Below are 18,951 nucleotides of genomic sequence, written 5' to 3'. Positions count from 1 at the left end.
CTGAGCTACGCCGCTGAAGCTTTTTTAAAAGAAAGCAGGAGAGACTTCTAGCAGGTTTTTACCTCCTAAGGTCTGATTCCATTAGGCCACCGCATGGCTCCACTCAGCATTAGCCACAATGGCTTAGGCGGGGATTAAATTAGCCGGGCACGGCTCTGTTGAAGCAGGAGGCTCTGAAGGAGAATGGGGCCTGTCAGGCAGCAGCACGCTTTAATTAGGCCCTATTGTTTGGCCACAGTTCCCCAGTTAAGGAGAGTTCTGGAGAAAGGAGAAGTGTGGAAATCGGTTCAGGCAGCTCACAGAAACCCGATGCTGTGGAATTCACAGCCGCGTGTTCGGCTTGCTTCTCCGAGGAAGTTACGATTGTTTCTGGAGGGATGACATGGCTACCTGGAGACATGCTCTCCCCAAAATGCGCTGTGATCTGAGGCTTATTGTTCACAACTTGCGTTAACATATATGTCCTGGGTGATGCGATCCAAAACAATTAACAAAACTCGAAGACTCTGAAAAACACAACAGATTTAAGGCAACTTAAGGCCACTTTATACTTCTGTGTCGAACCTACACCAGAACCTACACCGTATCCAGCAAGAGTGTGCTTCTGCTCTACTATTGCTCTACAGTTTAAACCGCAATGGCGGGAACTTTCTTAACAGGGAATTATTATCAAATTAAAGTGTTCTTTCGTCTGTAGAAAGGAAAAAACAGAAGTTAGGCGGGGGGTGGAGTTGTGGGGTATAGATGGAGGAGCAGGGCAGGGGAGGGAGGAAAACACACTGGCAGGGCAAAAAAATACACATCCCCACTGTGAAACATGGTGGTGGCAGCATCATGCTGTGGGGGTGCTTTTCTTCAGCAGGGACAGAGAATCTGGTTAGAGTTGAAGGGAATATGGATGGAGCTAAATACAGGAAAAAGCTGGAGGAAAACCTGTTAGAGGCTGCAACAAACTTAAAAAATGGAAAAGGGCTTTACCTTCCAGCAAGACGATGACCCTAAACATACAGCCCGAGCTACAGTGAATATTCATTCAAGCGTTTTTGTAAAGAAGAATAGGAAATAGTTTAGCCTTTAGAAGTATAATCACTGCTGTAATTGCAGTCAAAAGTCTTTCTTATAAAATTTTAAAAATATATATTATTATTATTATATTTTTAATATCACAATTACTTGCTACTTTGTGTTGGTCCTTCTCACACAAAAAAAAAACAAAACAAATAAAATAAATTTCACGGGATATGAAAACATTTTTTAAGACAGTGCAGTACTAGTCCTCTTGGTCTGTTAGTATAGATTTATACGTAAATTATATATATATAAATATATATATATATATAAATGTAATGATGTAAATGATGTCAGTGTTAATTCCAGGTGTGAAATGGGTCCAATTAAATTCAAATGATCCCAATGAGTTAGCTACAGCGTAACTTCTCCAAAGAGCGTGAGCAATTGATTCACCACTCACTCCGCGGGGAGTTAGAGTTAGAGCGTGAGTGAGCACTTATACAGAGAGCTACAGTATATTTCTTTTTCTTTAATTTCATTCACTGACAGGAAATCTGCCTCCGAGTTATTTAATGAGGATCATTAAGATCAGCTGGGGCGAGCATATACAGTAAAAAAAAAAAAACGGAGGGAAAAACTCGCAGGACGGGGATAAACAGATCAAATCTGAGGACGTATTGATTCCTTTGTGCTTCGCCAAGGACTTCAGATGATCCATAATGATACATAAAGCGAAGCTGCTCGATATCAATTCCAATTAAGTCCTGTCAATCATCGCCGTCTTCACGCCTTCATTAATCACGAGAGCGACACGCGCGCTGCTGTTGCTGCTGTTTCAATAGCGGCGCGGTAATTGCAGGGATGCGTGGTGGGGGGAGCAGGGGCTGCTGGGTAATGGAGAGGTGAAGGGAAGGCTATTTACGATGCGCGCTCGTAGACGCGCGAGTGGGAGTGCGCGGCGGCGACGACGGCGTTCGGCGTTTCAGAGAGGCTTTCAGTGTGAATAGAGAACATGGCTGTATGACAGCGTGAGCTGTAATTGGGTATGACACAGGATCAATGCGGACACGTCGGGATGCAGAGATGTCATTTTCTAACCTTGCCTTGAAGCTCGTCTCCGCAGTTACTCAGGTGCCTGTTGCCGTGGAAACCCACATTCTAGAGCCATGTCTTTTTTATTAAGATGCAGCGGAGCGCTGATGCTGCTCCTCGCCGCGGCGACAAGCCGACAATTTTCTATTAGAGGATACAGCGTATACGATAAACGCTAACTGAGAGCTGCCTGTCAGCGCGTGCATCCCCTGGGGTCCAACGCTTTGCATTCAAGCAATTCATCGTTTCCATCTTTTTTTTTTATTTAGCAGTAAATAGTTTCTTTCTCCTTTTATTGTTTAAGGCGAGACAAAGTCCATAAAGAGGGACGAACATGGCAAACATGTGGAAGAAGAGGATGAAACCAAAGTTGTACTCTTTGGCCTAAAAGCAAACCACTATGCGTGGTGGAAAAGTAACACTGCAAAGTAAGATCTTCCTGAACACACCATCCCCACTGTGAAACATGGTGGTGGCAGCATCATGCTGTAGAGGTGCTTTTCGTCAGCAGGGATGAATTCATCATTTCAAACCTTAATTAACCCTAATTTAGCAGTAAATAGTTCCTTTCTCCTTTTATTGTTTAAGGCAAGACAAAGTCGATGAAGAGGGATAAACATGGCAAACATGTGGAAGAAGAAGTGTCCCTAAGTACTATGTAGTTACACGGTAACAATACATGTAACTACAACGTAACTACTAATGAAGTACACATGTGACATGTCACCTTAATACACATGTGTAATTACATAACCTGTACCTCGGTAGTTAATCTGTAACAATGTGTACTTCATCAGTAGTTACACTGTAGTTACATGGATTGTTACCATGTAACTACATAGTACTTAGGGGCAGTTATTATAAAGTGGAACCAGAAGGTCTAACTTTGGTGTCAGATGAAACCAAAGTTATACTATTGTCCTAAAAGCAAACCACTATGCGTGGTGCAAAAGTAACACTGCAAAGAACATGGCGGCGGCAGCATCATGCCGTGGAGATGCTTTTCTTGGGGCATACACTAAAAAAAATGCACGATCACCTTAGAGTTTCAAACGAATCCTAGGAACGACCAACTTCACAATTCTCAGAGAGCGCTGTGAGACTGAGGAGGTGAGCAAATCTGCGATATAAGAGGGTTCCAGACTATTTAACGCTTTAAAAACAACTAAAAGCACTTTAAACTGTATTCAGTATTGGACTGGTAGCCAATGAAGTGAGGCAAGAACTGGTGTTAGATGTTCTCAAAGAGTTCATAAAGAGATCTCACCATCTATATCCAGTGTTGGGAGTAACGGCGTTACTAACGCCATTACTTTTTTTCAGTAAGGAGTAATCTAACTAATTACTATGACTGTAACTATAACGCCGTTACCATTTCCGACACCCCGTTACTGCACCTTACTTTAGCAGCTCTATGAACTTTTTTTTTTTATTTCGCTTTGCCCTGGTTAACCCCTCCTCTGCCCGGTGAACTTGAGCTTCTGGCCGCTGTGCCTGTGGTTTGGCGTGGTGAAGTGAGGCACAATTGTGACGATTTGCGTGCTCTAATCAATTCAGTGATTGCCGTGGACAACCCAAGTTCCGAATTAAGGACGTTAAGCTCTTTTTAGCTGCTCCGGTTTTTGTGGTGCTGCTGCTTTCTATTTTAGAGCTTAGATTCTCTGCCCGAATCCCACCTGACCTGAGGACCGACCCGAAATCAGGCTCCTATTTTTATTTTATATAAAGCTCTGGTGTGATAATCACAATGTTGCTAAGTAACCAATTATTATTGTTCACTAAAGCGAACGAAATAGCGAAAATTGAAAGTGAAAAACATTTGTGTTAACTGAATCTAATAAAAACGGTAATTAAAAGGAAAAACATAACTATCTCGAACTGTATTTTGTGTTTATAAAACTAACTAAAACGAACTGAAATTACTGATAGAATACCCTCATTTTTGTGTTTAATTTATTTATAAGCGCTGTTGTACAGCGGAGTTGTACAGCGGGAGTTGTTGTGCCGAGCGCGCGGCACTCGTGGTCCGTTAGTTCTTGTGTAAAGCGCTCGCGCTAGCAAGCCCACCCTAAAATGAACAGAAAAAATAAAAACAAAATAAAATTAAACTATAATAAAAATGAAAACTGTTATCACGTAGCTCTGGGCGCACGTGAACGCCTCCGCGTTTGACTTGCAGCATTGTGTGTAGCTGTTCTTAAAAATCATTTAAATTAAATAATAGTTCTATGCTTCTATGTTACAGTGTTAATTAACATAATTCTGATTATATTTCGCTCATTCAATCAGCCCGAAAACAGACAGTTTATGGGGCGGATCGGGTCAGGCTCATAATGACAGTTTATGGTTCGGGCTTGGGCAGAATGTGCACGGGCTCCGGCTGGGTCGGATTTTTTGGGCACGATCTAAGCTCTATTCTCTTTTGGTGAAGCTGTTATATTAATACCATTTTAACGGGCATTAAATTGTTGTTTTTGTCCATTATTTTGTTTTATATATACATATTTCTTTTGAGTGTGGCTTGGTTTGTTAAATTTCATCCCCAGACGCGTTTTTCCGCTTTTTTCAGTATTACAAGTTTTAGTAATTTTCTTTGGTTGTGTGGAGAATTTCGTTTTATTTTTTTGAAATTCGTTAGATTATATTTTTGTCAACATTTTGGGTTTATTTTCATTTGTTATTTTTTGTTATTTTTCTAATAATAATAGTAAATGCATAATTGATTTCCTTTTTTTGAGGGGCGAATAATAAAAAGTAACGCGATAGTTACTTTTACTGGTAACTAATTACTTTTATAGTGGAGTAACTCCGTTAGTAACTTTTTTGGAGAAGTAACCAGTAACTATAACTAATTACTTTTTCAAAGTAACGTGCCCAACACTGTCTATATCTCATCTATTCTAGCCAGTTTTTTAGTCCCTTTCAGAATGAGCCATTTAAGGGCTCTGTCACTTTTTAATGCAAATACGCTGTTGCTGGCCACACCCTATGCTTATGCTAAGCCAAAGAGTCTAAAAGCGGAGAGGGTGCGAAGTTTTAGCGCAGAAAAAACGGGCCAAAGAGCCTAAAAGCGAAAAGAGTGCGCAGTTTTAGCACAGAAAAAAACGGGCCAAAGAGTCTAAAAGCAGAGAGAGTGCACAGTTTTAGCGCAGAAAAAGGGCAAATGAGTCTAAAATTTGTCATGATTAAGGAGTTTAATAATAAGACGCATCATGGAATGAAACATCAATTTGAAAAATCTTAGTTTACACAACACGGTTAAAGATAAAGATAGTAAGTCAAGTAAAATGGTGTGTAAATGAAAGTAATCAGGAAAATGTATTATTTAAAGTGGTAAATTTCATTATTTGTTTTATTACAGAGTCTGTGGCCCGTGACTTCAAATATATTTCTCCTTCTGGCCCCCAACAAAAAAAGTTTGCACACCCCTGACTTACAGTATCTCCTTCATCTGCTGACTTGCCACAAACAGTAGGTACAGATCCCTCCCTCAGAAGAAGTCTGCTGGCTAATCCTGCTTTGTAGAGTCAGCTAATTTACAGAAAATTAATTTGTTTGATTTTTTTACATGCTTGAAGTGTTTAAAGTATAATATATCCTCTTTAAATCTAGAAAATAATAGCTGTGAAGATCAGAAGCGCTGCACGGTGCTGCAGAGTACCTGCAGTGAGGGCGAGAGAGCCTGCAGGATGTTGTGGGCTGGATGCTGGTGGATGTGTGGATTCTTTACAGCCCCTCATGATCTATTCAGAAGACTGCGGAGCAGGAAACACTTGACCTTTCACAGAGCCGTATCATTAAAACCACAGGAGAATCCAGACCACGGCCAGTACACACACACACGAACATGAACACACACACACACACACACACACACTGCTGCTCGGAGGAATTAAACACATATCCACTGGAACAGACAGTAATTACTGCTATAGAGGACACTCAACACAGCCAGCTTTAACACCTAGGAATGATATATATACACACACACACGCTCTGCTTTATGAGGCATACACCATCCACACTGTCATACTGCATGTTTAATGTTATATTAAACTGTGTATATATATATATATATATATATATATATATATATATATATATATATATATATATATATATATATATATATATATAAATGCCTATTTAATAGATGCTGCTGAAAGATATAAGATATTGAGTCATGTTTTAAGAACATTATGTTTTTTACACACTGTAAAAAATCACAGTAAAATATATATATATATATATATATATATATATTTTTTTTTTTACAGTAAAATTAATTGTTAAATTAACAATATTCCATAAAGCAAATCTTCTAGTGTTAAATCAACACTAGTATTTCTACATAACAGTATACGTATACAGTTATAACTGAACGTAGACATTCTGCACTATTTATTATACGAATAATTAATGTATTAGGACATACCCAGAGGTGAAAAAAGTACAAAAAAATTGTAATTACGTAAAAGTACCTTTACTTTGCTAAAATTCTACTCAAGTAAAAGTAAAAGTACCCATCTAAAATCTACTCGAGTAAAAGTACTCAATTTAAATGTACTTTGAGTAAAAGTTACATTGTTACTTTTAATTATTTGATGTAAAAAAGTACAACAAATCATAAATTAAATCTTTTTAATAAACTATTATTCCAAATAATAATTTGGTCCTTTCAAGCAGTATTTATTCAGACCATGCCCATAAAACATTTTCAAGAACAAGTGGCATAGGTTTCTATGATCCATTTTTTTTTCTTTACTGTTAAAAAGTTAAAAGGTTATGGTCATATAGGTGACTATAAACTGTATTTTTATAGTTTTACAGCTCATTATTATTTTTTAACTTGCCATTGCGTCACTTTAACTGCTATTTACATGTTTGCACATTTTGTAACATTTAAGCAGATTGTTAAATGTTTAAAACAGGAAATCATACAAAAAAGAATGTTGGTCGGTTCATGCACAGTGCCGTAAAGAAGCACATATCGATGGGTAGCATAACTTGACAGAACACTGGTTCAGAACACCTTGAGCACAGCTGATTCACACAGCGTCCCTCTCACTAACCCTAATAAACACTGCTGGAAAAAGTTCAGCTGCGCTGCCATGGAGAACAAAACTCAATTTTTGTTTAATTCCGATTTTTTTTATTTTTCCCCCAGTATTAAATTATTTACTTAGTAATGGTGAGTTTTCCAATGTAGCGAAGTAAATTACTTGTGTCAAAATGTACTTGAGTAAAAGTAAAGTTATAATAGTAATACTTATAAAATCTACTCAATTACAGTAACATGAGTAAATGTAATTTCCACCTCCACCTCTGATTATGACTATAGTCTGTAGTTAATACTCTCACTACTGCTCTCTAGAGGTTGTTGCTGATGTAACTAACAGTTGTTTTAAGGTCTTTTTTTTACAGCACTCACAATGTTTCTCTTCTCCCCTGCTGTGGTTTTCCATGGTCTTCCTGTTCAATATCTTACTTAGTACACCAGTGATGACTTTCTTCTTTAGGAGATTCCAAATATATGATTTTCTATCTTCTCTTAGCTTCACAATTGCTTGTTTTTCAGCCATAGACAGCTCTCTGGTTTTTATGTTGGGGAAAAATCTGAAACTGACTGTAGAAATTCAGCGCTATTTATTATATGAATAATAATTTATGTATCAGGACTAACAATCACATGTTCTAATACTCACAAGAAAAATGGGTGGGTTCAGACAGAAGGTGCTATCTTTTGAACTGTGTATCAGATCCAGATGTAAATACCTGGAAATAAAAGCTAAAATATTGATCTTTTGACTCATATTCATCTTTTAATGTCAAACTTTTAATGTTTTCAGTCTAAAACAGAAATAACCAATACTTTTGGAAGGAACTGTACTGAAGTTTGGAATTACACAATGTTCCCGTCCTTGTCGGTTGTATATGGTGTGCTAAAATACTGTAAAAAGCTGTGGATTGAAAGCACGGTTTGAACTGCCTACATGCACTATTAAAGCACATCCTACGAGGGTATTATTTGTTTTTCTTGTGGTGCATTGACAGGGCTGTCTGAACTCAATGCAGTGGATAATTAAAACGCTCCAAATGTGAAAAACCTTGAACCGTTCGACCTGTAAAATCATCAACATTCTCTAAAGCACATTCACACTCTACTCTTCACAAAGCCTGTAGAAGTTCTGAAGGCTGAACCAAGCGTTTTTTCATCAGCACCAAAATCTAAAGAGACACAAGAGACACACTGAGGGTATTGGAAAGTATTGGAATATTCTGTCCGGGCAGGCGGTGGGGTTATCCACTGCACCACACCAAACGCTACTGTATCTACCTGATTATTAGATTAGAATATTCATACTCCTTGAACTTACTCCTTATTTACAACCACAAACATAAATATACAGGGGTTGGACAATGAAACTGAAACACCTGTCGTTATTTTAGTGTGGGAGGTTTCATGGCTAAATTAGAGCAGCCTGATGGTCAATCTTCATTAATTGCACATTATTGCACCAGTAAGAGCTGTAAGAGTGTGAAGGTTCAATTAGCAGGGTAAGAGCACAGTTCTGCTCAAAATATTGCAATGCACACTATAACATTATGGGTGACATACCAGAGTTCAAAAGAGGACAAATTGTTGCTGCACGTCTTTCTGGAGCATCTGTGACCAAGACAGCAAGTCTTTGTGATGCATCAAGAGCCACGGTATCCAGGGTAATGTCAGCATACCACCAAGAAGAACCAACCACATCCAACAGGATTAACTGTGGACGCTGTAAGAGGAAGATGTCTGAAAGGGATGTTCGGATGCTAACCCGGATTGTATCCAAAAAAAAACATAAAACCACAGCTGATCAAATCACGGCAGAACTCTATGTGCACCTCAACTCTACTGTTTCCAACAGAACTGTCCGTCGAGACAATAAATTATTGTGGTCTAAAACCAGGTGTTTCAGATTCATTGTCCAACCCCTGTATTTCATTGGGATTTAATGTGAAAGATCAACAAGAAAATTATGCATGATTCAAAAAATTTTTTTACAAATAAAAAAATTAAAAGTGTTTTCTCTGAGTGCAACCAACTGCATTCAGAAGTTGCCAGATAACTGATAATGACTAAAAAGTGTCCAATTGTGTGTAATCTAATCTCAGTACAAATACAGCTGCTCTGTAACGGCATCAGGGGTTGGATAAGAGAATATTGGAGAGTAAACAGCATCATGAAGTCCAAAGAACACACCAAACAGGTCAGGAATAAGGTTGTAGAGAAGTTTTAAACATCTCACGGAGCACTGTTCAGTCCATTATCCCAAAATGGAAATAATACACTCCACACTAGCATCTACATAATAGATATAAAAATGTATATATATTGTATATATGTTGAATATATATATATGTTGTGACAGCGCCCAATGGGATAGAGGCGTGGCCACTATGAGCCGGCAATCAGGAAGCACAGAGATACAAAGACACAGGGAGTAAGTGAACTCAAATGTACTCAAACTTTTATTTTGGAAAAATGTCCTCCACCACACCCAAACAAAATTAAACAAACATAACAACGGCCCAGTGGGGTTCTTGACGCTCAACATTTAGGTGGGATGTCTCTCAACTGAAGGCTGGGAGTCTTTATGCTGGTTTTACCTTGCTGCTCAATCAGTCCAATACAGACCAGCTGGGACAGACTGGGGCTGTGCATCACGGCGTGGGGTGGACCACGCCATACCGTGCCTTTCATATCTCAAAAAAAATATCTCTATAAATATATTAGGTTTTTAATTCATTTTAAATTCACATAAATCACTTTTTTTCTTTTTTTTGCATGTAGTCTGTCATGGAAGTTGGCTAGAAGACAGGGTTGAAAATTTGATGAAAATGTGGTTGAATTATTAATTGTGACTTTGTTAAAAATAATTTAATTGCAAGATGGAAAGCTTAAGCTGCAGGCGATGTGAAAAATATTATGTGGAAATATTATTAATTTTCGAACATATCTATTTAATGTGCTATTAAATCACAAAATTATTCAACTTAACCAGGAAGCAAAAAAATCACCCCAACATCAAAGAAAACTGTAATATATATATATATATATATATACAAAGTTCTTTAAAGTGAAGGTTAACTTTATTTCTCTTAATGTGAAATAATGTGTTCATTTAGAGTACATATTGAAATCTCGAAATACATTTCTACAAAGTATTTGTATGAACACAGAAAACATGTAAAGGGTTAAACAAACCAGAATATGTTTTATATTATAGATTCTTCAAAGTAACACCTCTTACTTAGATTAGACAGTTTTACACATCTTAGCTGGGTTTTCTGAGGTAGAGTCACCTGGAATTCAGGCTTTCAGTTAACAGCTGTGCTGCTGAACTCATCAAGAGTCAACAAGAGTACTTGAATTTCTTGCCTCTTAATGTGTTTGAGAGCATCAGTTGTAAAGTTGTGAAGAGGTAGAGCTGGTTTTAATGAATAACTATTTAAGTAATGTTTTAATCCATATTATAACTCATTTTTTATTTTTGTTTGCACCATATTTTTTCTTGGTTTTGGATGCTTCTAATTCATATTATGGCAAGGAATGCTTAACTAAGTACACATTTCAAATTTTCCTCAAGAACACCAAAACTGTTACGATGAAAATGTGTTGAGGAGTCTAACTGCATGGTGGATGAAGCTGTTGCAGAGTCTGGTAGTGGAGGCTCTGTGTGTTAAGGTGTCTGACTGCCTGGTGGATGAAGCTGTTGCAGAGTCTGGTAGTGGAGGCTTTGTGTGTTGAGGAGTCTGACTGCCTGGTGGATGAAGCTGTTGTAGATTCTGGTAGTGAAGGCTCAGTGTGTTGAGGAGTCGGACTGCCTGGTTAAAGAAGCTGTTGCAGAGTCTGGTAGTGAAGGCTCTGTGTGTTGAGCAGCCTGACTGCCTGGTGGAAGAAGCTGTTGTAGAGTCTGGTAGTAGAGGCTCTGTGTGTTGAGAAGTCTGAATGCCTGGTGGATGAAGCTGTTGCAGAGTCTGGTAGTGGAGGCTCTGTGTGTTGAGGTGTCTGACTGCATGGTGGATGAAGCTGTTGCAGAGTCTGGTAGTGGAGGCTCTGTGTGTTAAGGTGTCTGACTGCCTGGTGGATGAAGCTGTTGCAGAGTCTGGTAGTGGAGGCTTTGTGTGTTGAGGAGTCTGACTGCCTGGTGGATGAAGCTGTTGTAGATTCTGGTAGTGAAGGCTCAGTGTGTTGAGGAGTCGGACTGCCTGGTTAAAGAAGCTGTTGCAGAGTCTGGTAGTGAAGGCTCTGTGTGTTGAGGAGCCTGACTGCCTGGTGGAAGAAGCTGTTGTAGAGTCTGGTAGTAGAGGCTCTGTGTGTTGAGAAGTCTGAATGCCTGGTGGATGAAGCTGTTGCAGAGTCTGGTAGTGGAGGCTCTGTGTGTTGAGGTGTCTGACTGTCTGGTGGATGAAGCTGTTGCAGAGTCTGGTAGTGTAGGCTCTGTGTGTTGAGGAGTCTGACTAACTGGTGAATGAAGCTGTTGCAGAGTCCGGTAGTGGAGGCTGTGTGTGTTGAGGAGTCTGACTGTCTTGTGGATGAAGCTGTTGCAGAGTCTGGTAGTGGAGGCTCTGTGTGTTGAGGTGTCTGACTGCCTGGTGGAAGAAGAAGCTGTTGTAGAGTCTGGTAGTGGAGGCTCTGTTTGTTGAGGAGTCTGACTGCCTGGTGGATGAAGCTGTTACAGAGTCTGGTAGTGGAGGCTTTGTGTGTTGAGGAGTCTGACTGCCTGGTGGATGAAGCTGGAAGAAGCTTTTGTAGAGTCTGGTAGTGGATGCTCTTTGTGTTGAGGAGTCTGACTGTCTGGTGGATGAAGCTGTTGCAGAGTCTGGTAGTGGAGTGTCTCTGTGTTAAGGAGTCGGATTGCCTGGTGGAAGAAGCTGTTGCAGAGTCTATCTTCTGCCAGACGGCATTAATGACTTTGGTATTCATTTACAATATAGAAAAAATATAAAAACATTCGACTGGTACTGTACATGCCACGCCCTTAGATTCTGGAAATGCAAAGCAATACAAATTAAACACAGTAAAGGAATAAATGCAGATAAACAGGGTGTATTAAGGGTCGCCTCTGTCCGTCTGTAATTACTCTCCTCTTTGCTCGGGCGGAGGGGCTAATAAGCAGTGGAGAGGGGTGGTGTGGCGTGGTATTTGAAGTTAAATGTCAGCTGTCTGTCTGATCTAATATCTGCTGGCTGTGTGTAGAGTACACATATATAAATATATATAACTGTGTTTCCAGCGCACCCCGCTGCACAGGCTCGTATACGATGGTACAGGTTGGGTCCTCAGGATGCGGCTGGCGCTGTGATTTGGACCTCAGCACAGCGCTAATAACAGCGTTAATAACAGCATGCGCTACAGTACAAGCCACACTGCGCTCACCCCAAGGGTGACCCGCCCCCCAGCACACTGCAAATGTCAACGCCACACTTCGGGAGAGACTCACATTTAGATAGAGGCAGCAGAGAGGACACGACACAGGCCTGAGAGAGAGTCATAATTTTATTTATTAAAGAGGCATTCCGTAATATTTAGTTTCTAAACTGAAAGCAGAAGCATTTCTGAGCGAAGAAGGGGTAAAATATTGTGTTTAATGGTATCAGTGTGCTGGAACGACCATCCCTGCTAAGCCTAATAATATATTCATTCTAAAAAACTGGGGTGTCGGGTCACGTCACGTGTCTTTACGTACTTACGTCACACGTACAGCCTTTAAAAGAGGATCTGGCTCAGTTTTACTGAACGCGAGCGGCTGGTGGAGCAAGGGGGACTTCAGAAGGGGAAACTCAGAGCTCAGTAGCTTAGTCACTCACAGTAAAAACAAAGAAATGAAAGAGTGAAGTTTCTGATTGAGCTCTCATCTCTTTCTCTCTCTCTCTGACTGAACATAACCTGGAATCGGATTCATCTGCTCTGAAAGGAGACGGCATCACACCCGCCCAGATTAAAACGCCCCAGACAATCACACTACCACCACCATGTTTTACATTCAGTATGATGTTCTTTTTTCTGAAATGATGTGTTAGTTTTAAACCAGATGTAACACATTTTCCAAAGAATATTTACCCAAAGTTCTGGAGATCAATAAGATGTTTGTTGGTAAATGTGAGACGGGTTGTTGTGTTCTTTTTGGTCTTATTATTGAATCATTATCACTGACCTTAACTGAGGTAAGTGAGACCTAAAATTCCTTAAATGTTTTTCCTGGATGAGTTGTTCATGCCCTTTTGGAGTAATTTTGGTAGGCAACCACTCCTGGAAGGTTCACTAGTGTTCCATGTTTTCTCTATTTGTGAATAATAGCTCTCTCTGTGGTTCTCAAAGCTTTAGAAATGACTTTGTAACCTTTTCCAGACTGATAGATGATAAATTACTTTGTTTTCTCATCTATTTTTGAATTTCTTCAGATCAAGGCATAATCTGTTGCTTTTTGACATCTTTTACCTGCCTATTTAAGTGATTTCTTGATTCTACAGGTATGGTAGTAAACAGGCCTGGTTGCTTTCCAAAAAGTGTGATTAATCACAGTTAATTTATTTTCACACAGGGCTACATTAGTTTAGTTTTTTTTCCCGTAATAAATGAAAGCATCATTTATTCATCAGTGATTTTTATCTTCACTTAGATTATATTTGTCTCATATTAAAGTTAGGTTGATAATCTGAAAAATGTATGTAAGACAAAAATGCTTAAATATGGTTTCACGCCACTGTATGCCAAACTTCAACCTCAAAAATACAAAATGTGGAATCAGGCACAACAAGATAAACAAAATAATGTGTGAAGAAGGAAGAAAAACAACAACATTTTCTGATTTAAGGTAAAATCTTTGATATAAACAAAAAATTAGGATTTAAAATTACTTTGGAATTAGAAAGCTTACACCTTGAGGCTCAATCTGTTTGATCTACAATTATTTTATACATCAAAACTTAAGTTACTGTACGTTAATAAATAAAACCTGAATCTTTTTTTTTTTTTATATTTTTTTATAATTATAAAAATATATATATATATAGTTTAATATTGTGATATTTATTTAAAGCCAGATTGCCCACCTCTAGTAAGGTGGATACACATCATTCATGATTCAATGCTCTTAAATTATATATATATATATATATATATATATATATAAATTATTAGGGCTGTCAACGTTAAAGCATTCCACGCTTCCCTGCCCTGCTCCTCATCCCTGAGATTTTTATTCTCATCAAATTAAATTCAGAAATTCAGAAATCCTCACAACCAAGCTGAGACATTTAAAATCTAATTTATCATATCAATTTATCTGCGTTGATTTTATCTTCCCTCAAACATACAAGTATATACTATTATTGTAATTGACACCACTAATATACTGTACATATAACTACATTTTACATTTCGTACATTCATTCTTTTATTTACATTTAAATATCCACTATAAAAAAATCGTGTCTGAAGAAAAACAAATGCGATTAATCGCAGTTAATCACAGAATTTTGATTTTAAATTGGAAATCGCCATCAGCTCCATAGTTTAAACATTGGCTAGCTGAAATGCTCAATTTTGCTTCTATGGAGCGTTTGCACTCACACAGATTTGGGATCCAATAATAAATAATTTTTAAGAGGCCGTAATTATTAGTATTATTATAAGTATTATTATTATTTTTTTTTATATATTATTGTTCTTTATTTCGTGTGTGATTGTATGACCACTGCATATTATTATTATTATTATTTTTAATTATTATTATTACTACTATTGTCTAGCTAGCATCAGCCCTGCTGTTGCTTTACTATTATTACTTATTATTTATTTATTATTGTTTATTATTTATGTATTAATTTATTTATTTAGCGGGTCAGAATTTCTGTTTGCTATGTATAATGTTTTCTTTTGAATTGATTGTAAAACATAAATGTGACAAAATAAAATACATATATAAAAAAAACTGAATTTTATTGTGATTAATCAGATTACATTTTTTTTATCGATTGACACCACTAATAATAATATGAAATATATTATAAAAAAACGAACTCCAATAATATTACACCTGCTTTTACCAGATTTCACACACTCTCTCACTGCTTCCCATAGATAAATTTATCCCTGAAGCATGAATCACTGCCTGTATACACACACACACACACACACACACACACACACACACACACACACACGAAAAAAAAAAAAATCTCAGCCAGGCCAGGCCATGTTCCATCCTTAACAAGGTCGTCGTCATGTCAGTCCCGGGAGCAGGCGGACAGGCGGTGGTTTGGGCCCGGTGGAGGGGTGTGTACCCCGTGGCACACTGCCAGGACACGGTAATGTGAGAGCCCAGTGCCTGGGTGAACGCCGGGGGGCGGTGAGAGCCGGATAATTGAGGGTTGTGTGTGAGAGATGCTGTCTCACTGTAATTGCCTCCTCCCACTTGGGAGCCCCCACCATGTCCAAAAGCAACAGATTGAAGATGTGTGTAAGTGTGTGCGTGTGTGTGCGTGAGTGTGTGCGTGAGTGTGTGTGTTATGTCTGTCACGCCGTTGCTCGCAGATCAATCATCTCCTCGTCTCCCTCGGTGCCACACGGAATATAATTTTACATTCATACGAATCGGACACGTTCAATCGCACAACAACATTCACTCCTCACTTTAAATTTAAGGACATGTTGGATAAATTGAGTTTGATTAATAGCCTGTGATGGTCCTATTTTCACGTTCCGCAGAGCAGAAATGATGAGACTAAAGACTAGATCAAACTCAACGAGGATAAATAGCTGCTTTAGGAAGCGAGAAGCTTATGGAAGAAAACAGCGCAGTTTATATCCAGCACGTTGGGCACGTTACTTTGAAAAAGTAATTCGTTACAGTTACTAGTTACTTCTCCAAAAAAGTAACTAAAGTTAAAAGTTACTGAGTTACTCCACTATAAAAGTAACTAGTTACCAGTAAATGTAACTATTGCGTTACTTTTGTGTTACTCAGGTTTAACTGTGCTATAGGCGTGGATGATGTGTTCGTATACTTTGGTACGCAGACACATTACAATATGCAAATCAGCGCATCAATAATACTGACCGTCCCCCTGCTGATATCCCAACATCTGCGTCTCACCGCTATCAGAGGCACACTGCTGCTGCTGCAGCTCAGCCAATCAGCTCTCCCTCCTGCCCTGCCTCTAAACCCATACATCACCCAGTCTTGTAAAAAAAAAAAGTGTAGTAAGTATATATTTTTTAAAAGTATACTTAACATGGAAAAGTACATACTTTTTAAAATTCAAATATGAACTTAAATACATAGTAAATGTATCATTTTGGCACAACTTATGGCAACTTAAATACATTTCAGGATGTAAGTGGATTAAAGTATGTGTTAATACACTTGAAGTATATTGTAAATGTACTACTTGGCACATTAATGCATTTTTTATATATACACCTAATGCTACTGAAAAAAAAAACTCAAGTGCACTTTAAGCAGTGAAAAATGCCACTATATATTTTCTATCACCACAATGTATGATTTAAAGCATATTGCTTAAAAATACATTTACATAATAAAGAGAAAGTATATTTAATGTGTATTTTTTATAAATTATATTAAATTAAAAAAGCACTTTTTTTTAGTTTCTTTACCTAATTTGAACATACATTTAATGCTCTTACGTATACTTTCTTTTCACAAGGGCTCTCAAACTACCCCTGCCATTTTTCAGCGTTTTTCAAATGAGTCTGGCGAATTTAGGGGGTTTAAGTGCCCTAGAAGAAATTGTGAAGTGAAAAGAAAAAGATACATAGTTTTCATTAAAATGTGTGACGTGCAAAAGTACTCAGCCCCCCTGATCTACATCTAGAGATTAAGAATTTTGGACATTCTTCTTTACAGAAAAACTAAAGCTCAGCCAGGTTGGATGAAAAAACATTTCTGAACAGCAATCAAAAAAGAGTCCTTGATTTGAACTGGCTGATAATATGGCTACACACTGTAATATGTTATATAATAATAGGATAAGAAAAACACAGGTCCAGATGTTCCAAATTTATCGTCATATTTAATGACATGATATTGCAATAGCCTTACCTACTTAACTTAATTTTGCTTGGGAGCCCCAAAACACAAGTTTGAATTAAATTTTAAATTAAACAGAGCTTTTAAACAGCATATAATTCATATATGAACACATGAGTCACATTCTGTAATTAGAATGAATTTAATTGAACTGGAGGAAATCTTTGCATGTAAACATTGCCACTGCTTCCTGCATAATTACCAAATAAATATGTAAATGTAACAACAATGTAATGTTTTATCTAATGATCTGTAGCTGCCCACATCTAGTTTATTAGTTCAAAACTAAATCATTGTCATTTCTACAGTCAAGATCAAATCATAATTCATTTACCCATGATCCCATTCACCTCCTCCATCTACGTACTTTTATACTCATTATTACAGCCATAAAAGAAACCAAACCAGAGCAAGCTTTAAGCAGAAGCCTATATACATATATCACCAATCAATTATTTTTTGTCCTACATTGTAAATGAATACTGAAGTCATCCAGACTATGAAGGAACACATAAGGAATCATGCAGAAACCAAAATACTGTTAATTTGTGGTTTCTGAGGCTGGTAACTCCGATTAACTTTTCCTGTACAACAGAGGAACTCTTGCTCTTCCTTTCCTGGAAAAAAGTCCTGATGAGAGCCAGTTTCATCATAAAGTTTTTGTTGGTCTTTTTGCATATGCACTTGAGGATACTTTCAAAAGTCTTAAACTTTTTTAGAGTATTTTTCCTTTGAGTTGAGTAGTTCTTGCCATAATCTGGATTAAAACATGAATTGAATAGAGCTATTTACTGTATATCAACTCTACCTCTACCTTCACAACTTTACAACTGATGCTCTCAAACACATTATTAAGAAACAAGACATTCAAGTAATTAACTCTTGACGAGTTCAGCACAGCTGTTAACTGAAAGCCTGAATTCCAGGTGACTCAAATTTTGGTTCGTTTAACATTTTTTTGCATATTAAATAATTCTTTATGTTTTTTTTCCTTCAGAGTTTGAATGAATTTAGTATTAATCTATAATGCAGAACATTTTAAAATGATGAAAAAACACTAAATGTAATGTGTCCAAACTTTTGACTGGAACTGTATATATGTACACATACAGCTCTGGAAAAAAATAAGAGACCACTTAAAAATAATGAGTCTCTTTGATTTTACCAAATTAAATTAAATTAAAAACCTCTGGAATTTAATTAAGAGGAAGGTGGATGATCACAAGCCATCAGGAGTAAAGGCATAAAGTTATCCAAAAGCAGTGTGTAAGACTGGTGGAGGAAATCATAAAACTGTGATTAAAAACCAGTTATTCCACCAAATATTGATTTATGAATATGAACTTGTTTTCTTTGCATTATTTAAGATCTGAAAACTCTTTTATTTTATTTCAGCCATTTCTCATTTTCTGCAAATAAATGCTCTAAATGACTTAAATATTTTTATTTGGAATTTAGGAGAAATGTTGTCTGTAGTTCATAGAATTAAACAAATATGTTCATTTTACTCAAACAATAAACCTATAAATAGCAAAATCAGAGAAACTAAAGTGGTCTCTTTTTTGTTTTCCACAGCTGTATATATAAGATATGCAGGAGGATACAATAGGATGTAAAATATAAAGGATATACACATACAATAGTGTAAATACAATCCTGCTAAATAAATAGCCATGTTTTCCTGAGTGTGTACTTATAAAAAAAAATCAAGATCTGCTTTTGCTTTTTCCACTCTCAGTCTTTT

At 37.4% G+C, this 18,951-nt stretch overlaps 1 protein-coding gene across 2 annotated transcripts in view; it reads right to left on the bottom strand.

Annotated features, from left to right (window-relative positions):
- Positions 1-17,330: 17,330 nt before the first annotated feature.
- Positions 17,331-18,951, bottom strand: part of chchd6a (coiled-coil-helix-coiled-coil-helix domain containing 6a) — a 95,192-nt gene continuing 93,571 nt past the window's right edge. For both annotated transcript variants that reach the window (XM_007232560.4, XM_007232561.4), the window contains one exon: positions 17,331-18,951. This exon is cut by the window's right edge and continues 209 nt beyond it. The gene's annotated coding sequence lies outside the window, so the exon portion shown is untranslated.

Source organism: Astyanax mexicanus, chromosome 13 (genome assembly GCF_023375975.1).
Source record: "Astyanax mexicanus isolate ESR-SI-001 chromosome 13, AstMex3_surface, whole genome shotgun sequence".
Lineage (NCBI taxonomy): Eukaryota > Metazoa > Chordata > Actinopteri > Characiformes > Acestrorhamphidae > Astyanax > Astyanax mexicanus.
The sequence above is the reverse complement of the archived record's forward strand: the minus strand, read 5'-3'. Positions and strand labels throughout refer to the sequence as shown.